This window comes from Pinus tabuliformis, chromosome 3_2 (genome assembly GCF_031772625.1).
Source record: "Pinus tabuliformis cultivar Carrire ecotype Pingquan chromosome 3_2, CPIR1, whole genome shotgun sequence".
NCBI classification, from domain to species: domain Eukaryota; kingdom Viridiplantae; phylum Streptophyta; class Pinopsida; order Pinales; family Pinaceae; genus Pinus; species Pinus tabuliformis.
In genome coordinates this window covers 1,178,818,863-1,178,826,998 of record NC_142302.1, presented here as the reverse complement: position 1 = coordinate 1,178,826,998, position 8,136 = coordinate 1,178,818,863, and positions in this window count along the sequence as shown.

Sequence of the window (8,136 nt, the reverse complement as noted above, 5' to 3'; positions counted from 1 at the left end):
TATGAGAGCCTACTTGGATTCCAACGCTAGTGTTGTAGAAGAGTCGACACTCCCGTTCCTTTGCTCCGGCCAGTCACGATCCCCACGATCTCCGTGAATGGACACCTGCACATGCAAAGAACAACACAAATACAAGCATAAAATCCAGTAGATGCAATTATATATCGGTCTGAAAAGATATAACTCAAACATCATTACAATGAACAACACGAGTGGAACCATAATGATAGTCATCTATTATTGATAATCAACAAAGGAGAATACAACCATAGTTCTGACGTCAAATCCTCCTTTGGCTGGATGATCAGCTACATATGTCTTGCAAAGCTTGTCGGGATTGGGAACAAGCCTCTCTCTCTTTGATTATGAATGCAAAGAAAACTCTTACAGCAATCTCTCAGACTTCCGACAGTATAATTCTCCCTATGCTTGAACTAGCTTGTCAAAGGCAACGGAACAACCTTTTATAGATGGAGGAGAAGGAGATAAGATCAATCACACCATCTATGGGATTGGGTTTATCCTCAAAAAGCTATTATGGATAGAGGAAAGGGAGATACGATGAATCAAGACATCCATGGGATTGGCATTATCCTTAAAAAGCTTCATGAGTCGAAAGGGAAAAACTTTCACGCGTGCGTTTGTTAAAAATCTTTCCCAAACTCAGTTGGCACGGGTATAGATCTGAGACAGAGCGCCAACTGGCGCGACCTCTTTGGAGGATTTCCCCCATTGGCGCGAGTAATACACTGTGGATCCGCGCTAATGGAAAAAGGGGACTTTTAAAGGATATTCTGCAGGAGATGTCTTCAGGGCATATGAAGTCCATACTTAGGGGAACATAATGCAAGTGTTTTCAAGTTATGTCACTTCTCACAGGTCCTGGAATGAGTCCTCCAAAGTGCGGGAAAGGGGTAACAGGGACGGTGACAAATGGTGACAAATTACTGTGTAACACTCCAGAAATCTCTTACAACCCTAATTCTCGTGTTGCCCAGCACTACAGCATCGTTGAGGACTTAGCCCAGGCTCCATCAGCTATGTTCGCCTTAGAAGTACTCCAGAGCTGCCCCTCTCAGAGGAAGTCCTTGCTATCGGCCATCGGTGGCATAGACCCGGCCGACTCGGATCTGATTACTTTTGACCTGGAAAGCCATACACCGAGACTGCCTCACCAAATTGCCTTCCTCATACAGGTCATTATCAATTCCAAAACGATTCATCGTACAGTCATTGATGAAGGCGCTTCAACTTGCATCATGTCTGTCGCCTGTTGGAAGGCTATTGGTTCTCCGACGCTGAGCCAGTCTCCTACAACCTTGGAAGCCTTTGATGGGAGAGAATCTCGTCCTTATGGTATACTCCAACGTTTGCCCATTTCTTTGGAAGGGAAGACAGTCGAAGTGGAAGTTGAAGTTGTTGATGCTAATCTTACCTACAACCTCCTTCTCGGACGTAGCTGGACATACGCCATGCGAGCCGTGGCTTCATCTCTATTTCGTGTCATTCGTTTCCCTCATCAGGGGAAGATTGTCACCGTAGACCAGCTATCCTTCTTCGCCTCCTCTTCCGAAGGCAACGTGCCTTTTGTGGAGCATACCTCTACCCCATATGAGAGTGTGGGAGCTGGAATTTTTAAAGATCCTGCCCTGATGGGTGTGTTTTCACTCCCACCTCCTAACGTCGCTCCTATCAACATGATTTCCGTTCGCTCTGATCCGTGGGTTCTTCCCCCCGCTGATCAAGTAGAATCTTGGGGTGATGAGATGCCATTGAATCCTACTGAGCTCAACTACGTCGAAATTGTTTCCGCATCGGCTCCCCCTCCTGACCCTGCTCCTTCGAGCAGGGCTCCCGACTTGTACACTCATTCCCCTTGGCTTGGAGATGATGCTTCTTCGGATCCTTTAAAGGAAATATTTCCTTCTGATGAAGCCATTATCGAAACCATGTCTCTCGAGGAACCTCCTTGGTCTAATCATCACCATCGTTCCTCGTTTCTCTCTGCCCACCGGGAAATCCTAACCTGTCTCAAGCAGTTTGCTCCTTGTTTTGAACCCTTTGCTTCTGGTTCCCCCTTGCACCCTGTTGACACGATCGGCCCTTTTGTTAAACGGGGCATTGATTATATAGCCTGTAACCCTCGCTCGGCCGGGGGGCATGGGCATATCATCGGTGCCGTTGATTATTTTACACAATGGGCTGAGACGACGCCTACATTATCTAGGACGATCATACAACGGCGCAAAGGGATAAGCCCCGAAACGGGCTGTACTTGAAAAAGTACTATGCGTGAATTCCATGCACTTTGGTTTGTACATACATGTGTTTTAGCAGGTGTGTTGTGTGTGTGTGTTTTCATGTTTTTGGCTTGGTGTGAAGGCGTGATTGCCGCTTATTGTGTCTTTTGCTTCTTGTGCAGATGTCTGGTGCACCTTACGTTGGTTTCGCTGATGGTGCCTGCCGCAGTACCTGCAACTTGTCCTCTGCGGCGTGGGTGATCTACGATCCTCACGGTGAGTTGATAGATCTTCAAGGTGTGTGTTTAGGTCGTATTAAAAACAATGTCGTTGAATATAGTGTTGTGATTGAGTTACTAGCCGAGGCGATTAATCTCGGTATTCGTGCATTGGTTGTGAACCTGGACTCTCAACTTGTCGTCCACCAGCTCAATGGGCGATATTCTGTCAGAGACCATCGCATTTTAAGGTTGTATTTACATGTTAAATTGTTAGAGAGGAATTTTGATTTCATTACATATCAGCATATCCCATGACGATTAAACACGTTAACTGATGCATTGGCTAATCATGTATTAGACAGACATTTGCATAACATATAATCAAAACATCATACAAGAAAGCATATAAAGCACAATAATAGACCATAGGAATATGTATATATATATATATATATATATTGTGGCGCACCGAGGCGCTCAAAAATAAGTGTACATGTCTAAATAGAGTCTGTGTTCTCCGTACATCTAAGACACATGTCTCTCAAAAATCACCAGCAAGAAATAAAAACCTAGGTATCTACTGCGGTGGGTTGTGCTCCCTATAGTGCACCGCCGCTCGTGCCACCCGCCTCAACAGGCGGTGCATCCTGGGTTCCACTCCTACTGTGTGGATCTGGGACGCTCTGGGGACCTCCTCGATCCCCGTGTAATCTGGAATCCCTGCTAGCAGGCCCTCAAGGTTCTGGATCACTATCTCCATTGTATCATCTTCCGGAGGAGCCAGGGCTAGTGCTGTAATGCCCTGTGCGTCCCTCCGCGCCTCTGGAGCCAGTCCAAGGGGTCTCACTGGTCTTACATCTGCATACCATAGCATTCGTCATTAAGACATGTACATGAAAACATCAAAAAAAATCATAAAAATAAAAATGAAAAAATGTGATCAAGTGTCTTACCACCGTCATCCCACTGCTCTCCAGCGGGCAGCTGCATGTTAGGATCTCCGCGGAAGTCCATGCCGGCGTATGGCCAATCCTCCACGAAGATCGTCTGTCGCTCCAGCCACTCTCGGAAAAATTTCCCCCACGCCACTGGTCGTCCGCCACCTCCTCGTGGCATGACGTGAGCCCATCGCGTGGCCCTCGTCTCACGTGGCCTCGATAAGTCCAAATCCATGTCTTGCAACTGCAGTGCCGGCACCCGCTCCAACATGAGCGGGACTAGGATGGATCCATAACCAAACTGCTTCACCTCTCCTCGATGACAGTTGGTGAGTTGCCTCTTCATGTTTGTCGTCACCATCTCTGCCCAGTTGAACATGGTGGGATTGAGACACTCGAGAGCCAGCCGAAGCTGAGTCTTCGAAGCCTCATGTTGGGCTAGAGAACCCGCTGCCCATGTCACCATGAAAAGCATAGCACGAAGCACTACATCGTCCATTGTTGGGATTGCCACCTTCCCACTCCTTGTCTTGCATGCCCGTGGGCACACTTGAGCTATCAGCATATCTAAGGAATCAACCCCGGGTCGCTGCCCCTCCAGAATGGGCCTCTCACCTCGACGAGACAGCCCGGTCAAAAAATATATGTCTGTATAGTCAAACTCGATATCCCGGCCTTGGATGATAAATTTCCCATCTATGGGATTCCAGGCCCTGATCAATAGCTCCAGCAAGTCAGGTTGTGACCGCAGGTGTGGAGTTAGGAAGAATTTGAGCAATCTGCATGCCCGTAGTGCGTTTCGGCACCCCGCATCGACGAAAGCTTCTATATCGTTGTTATCATGTGTGCGTTCTTGCCAGACAAATGCCATTATACCCTGCAGGACGAGGAAAATTGAATTAGTACTTCGTTTGAAAATTTTGACGCGTAATTTGCAAAAAATATGAGTTTGCGTCGTCATCGCGTCTGTTTTAAAAACAGACGCGATGACGCGAGGTCTTTAGTTCATTTTTTCCGCGGTCATCGTGGAAGTACATCACTTTTCCGTGATGATCGAGGCGCGCCTTGTGTAAAATTTTATTGGCCATCGCGGACCCGATAGGGTAAACCTGCGATGACCGAGCGGCGGAACACGGTTTGAAAACCCGCCTAAACTAACACTTGGAACGTTCAAAATGCATGAAAAAAGCATCAAAATGAAGCGCAAGGCAACGTGTGTCTACCTGGAACTGGTTTCGGGACGAATGATGCACGGATGGGGCCGAATTTCGCTCGCCAACCTCAGTGTTCCAAAGTGCTCCACGGTAAACTGAACAGTGTTATGGTAAAAATGAATGGGTTAATTCCTTTTTATAGTGATTTTTGCAAATTTAAAAGTTACATTTTATCAATGTGGGTTTTTTCTCATTATTTTACCATATGGATAGTCAAAATACGATGTTTTAACTATGTTTTTATGAATATTGTTCATTTTATCTCGATCGGGTTTAAGTGTGACGTGTTTTTGTGCAGGTGGTGGAATTATGACAGTTTAATATACACTTGATCCTGGAAAGTCGTCTTTAAGCTCTTTTCCGACTTGAAGAATGAAAAGATGGTCGAGTTTCCCTCTTGACTCGATAAAAGAAACAAGAGGCGGTCGCCTTCCGACTGCTTTTTTACTTTTTCAGGTCGAAGTCACTACTTACGAAAAGTACTCCTCGATCATAATGGTCGGGCGGTTCTACCGAGTATCGTTTTATACTTTTTCGGGCTCGAGAGACACAATTCTACGAAAAAGGACCCCCCTGGAGTTTTCTTTTCCGTGTCTTTTTCAAACTCTCTAAACATGAAAAAGACTCCAAGTTTTACCTATGTCGGACTCATTAAACCCTGACAACATTGGACTCGCCACCATGACGAGACTCGAGCTTCTCCTTCCTAGGGCTCGTTAAAATATTACTATGTTGGACTCTACGACAGGTTTATCATTGATTGTCTATGGCAGCTGGTCACTCTTGAACATCGACACTTTTGCTTCTTGTCGGGTTGGCACATCCATACATCGTCATTTGGCCTTCTGTGGGTTTGGGTTGTCATTCCAACCTCATTCCATTCGATTCATGCCGTCTCCTTCGAGCCTCTGATCCATTGATGCCTGAATGCTGCCAACCCCCTTCCAGAGTCGTGTCGCCGATATGTTCAAGAGTATAATCCTTCTGCAGTTTACACCCTCGCTTTTTCCTCTGGTACTCTGTTTCGCCATCTACCTCTTGTTCGTTATCTCGTGTTGTTGATGGGGGAAACATTATGGCCCTCCTGCGACGGGTCGTCTCCTGTTGACATCAGCTCATTATCCAGGAGATTGATCTAGAGATCCCCTTTGGTACCTTAGAGCTTGCATGCCTCAATGGCAAGTTCTTCGCACCTGACGGTCGAATTTCATCATTGGTCGTCGATTGGGTGATTCCACGAGTGTTCGACTTCAGCTCCTTTTTCACACTTCGTGGATTGTGCTAGACAGTACCTTGAGAGCCATTGGCATTATTGGTGGTTTCTCTCGCGCTTGTTAACGGTTTTCATCATTGGCTGGTAATCAAGCAATATTCTATCATGCTCGACCTCGACACATCTATTCGCATGTTAGGATTTGTACTATGATCGGATGGGTTCAAGACCCCGAACTCAGATTACACATGTTCGGGCTGCGTGGATTGGTTTTATGATTACATGACTCATTGATGGATGGTTGCGACCATACCTGAGTCTTCATGGATGGCTGCGACCATACCTTTATCATCATCATGGTCTCATTAGCTGGATGGCTGCGTCCATACCACAGACCTATTTCGTATGTCTTTTGGATGGCTACGCCCATGCCTAGACTACATGTAATTCATTATCAGAGATATCAGTTGTACTTGCGTGCAAGTTCTTCCAGATGGTGTTCCAGTTCAATCAGTTTCGTAAAGCATTTCACCCCTCCCACTCTCTCGGGTTTCATGCTTTAGGGGGCATCTGTTACACAGTAATTTGTCACTGTCTTCACTCCAGTCTTCCTACTGTGTCATGTGACCAAGTCATACATGCTCAAGTTAGAAAAATGCTCTCTGATGTTGCCAAATGACCCACTTTGCCAAAGTTTCTGCCTCATCGCGTCTGTTGTCCAAATAAACGCGCTGATGAGTGCTCCAAAATAGACCAGAAGCGCTGCCATCGCGGAAGTACACGTGATTCCCGCGATGGTCGAATTTCATGTGACAGCGCAACTGTATATTGTAGTTTCCCGCGATGACATGACTATCTCCGTTATGCATTAGTGATGTCAGCGCGGCAGACCAGTTATGTTCCCGCGATGATCCAGTTTGGGCGAGTTTGTTCCAACAGTCGGCCTTCCAGATGACTCCAGACCTGGTTGTTGGCCTTGTTTATGTCGCCCTCCTTTCTCTGGCGTGGTTGTTCCGTCATTTGTGCTACCTTCCTTGGAGATAAGCTCATCCTCCCACCATTCATGGGGACTCCTTCTCCTGTTTAAGCTCTCACCATTGCTATGGGTTGCTAGTTTTGGAATTCTTAGTCTTTGGAGTGTTGCTGATAGTATTGTGAGCTTGTTAGATAGTTGGTGTGAGTGTGACAAGTGTGGGATTGTTTGAGAGCTTGAGGAAGGTTGTGAAGTGCCTTTTATCTTGTGTAAAACTTGTGAGTGAGAGAGACTTGTGTTGGGAGATCCATCTTCAAGAGTGAATGCTTGAGGAACATGCTGGCTGGACCCTCCTGAGAAGGCTTGTGACGTCAAGACCTGGGTTGTAAGCTTACTCTATTTCATATTTAATGCAATCAATGATGTTTTCCTATGTCTTGTATGCAATGTACTAGATAGCTCATGATTTCTTGACTTTATGAGTAAATAGTTCTTTGTTGTATCCGGTTATGTGCTTTGTTGTATTTCCTTTGCTTTGTTTCAGGTTGATTACTCATTAGGAGAAGGAAGCGGAAGCTAGAGCAGCGCAACGGAACTCCATCGACCACCGGTTGAGGTAGGCCTCCAACTTGAACTATTTAAGGAGAATTGTTGTTGATTTGTCCTTGTTTGTGACTAGACCCACTCTAGGGCTAGAGGGGTTGCCTCTGTCCGCAGAGGGAACACTTTCCTGCATCACAGAGGCCATGGTTGATGAAATGGCATCTTTGCACCAAAATGAGGCTTGGGATCTAGTGGAGTTGTCGGCTGGAAGAAACTCCATTGGCAGCAAATGGGTGTTCAAAAAGAAGACAAATGTAGAAGGAAAAGTGGAGAAATACAAAGCTCGGTTGGTAGCAAAAGTTTATTCCCAGGTGCCGGGAATTGATTTTGGTGATATTTTTTCTCCTGTTGCCAAGGTAACTTCTATTAGATTACTTTTATCTGTTGCTGTTGCTTTTGATTTTGAGGTAGAACAAATGGATGTGAAGACAACATTTCTTCACGGGGATCTGGAAGAGGAGATCTACATGAAGCAACCTGAAGGCTTTGCGGTGAAGGGTAAGAAAGAACTGGTGTGTAAGTTAAAGAAGTCTCTGTATGGGTTAAAACAGTCACCAAGGATGTGGTATCAGAAATTTGATACATTTATACGGGGACTTGGCTTCACCAGAAGCAAATCAGATCACTGTGTGTATTTTAAATTAATTGGTGACCGTGTTATTTATCTGGTCTTGTATGTGGATGATATGTTGCTGGTTGGAAATGACAAAGAAATTATCCAGGATTTGAAGACC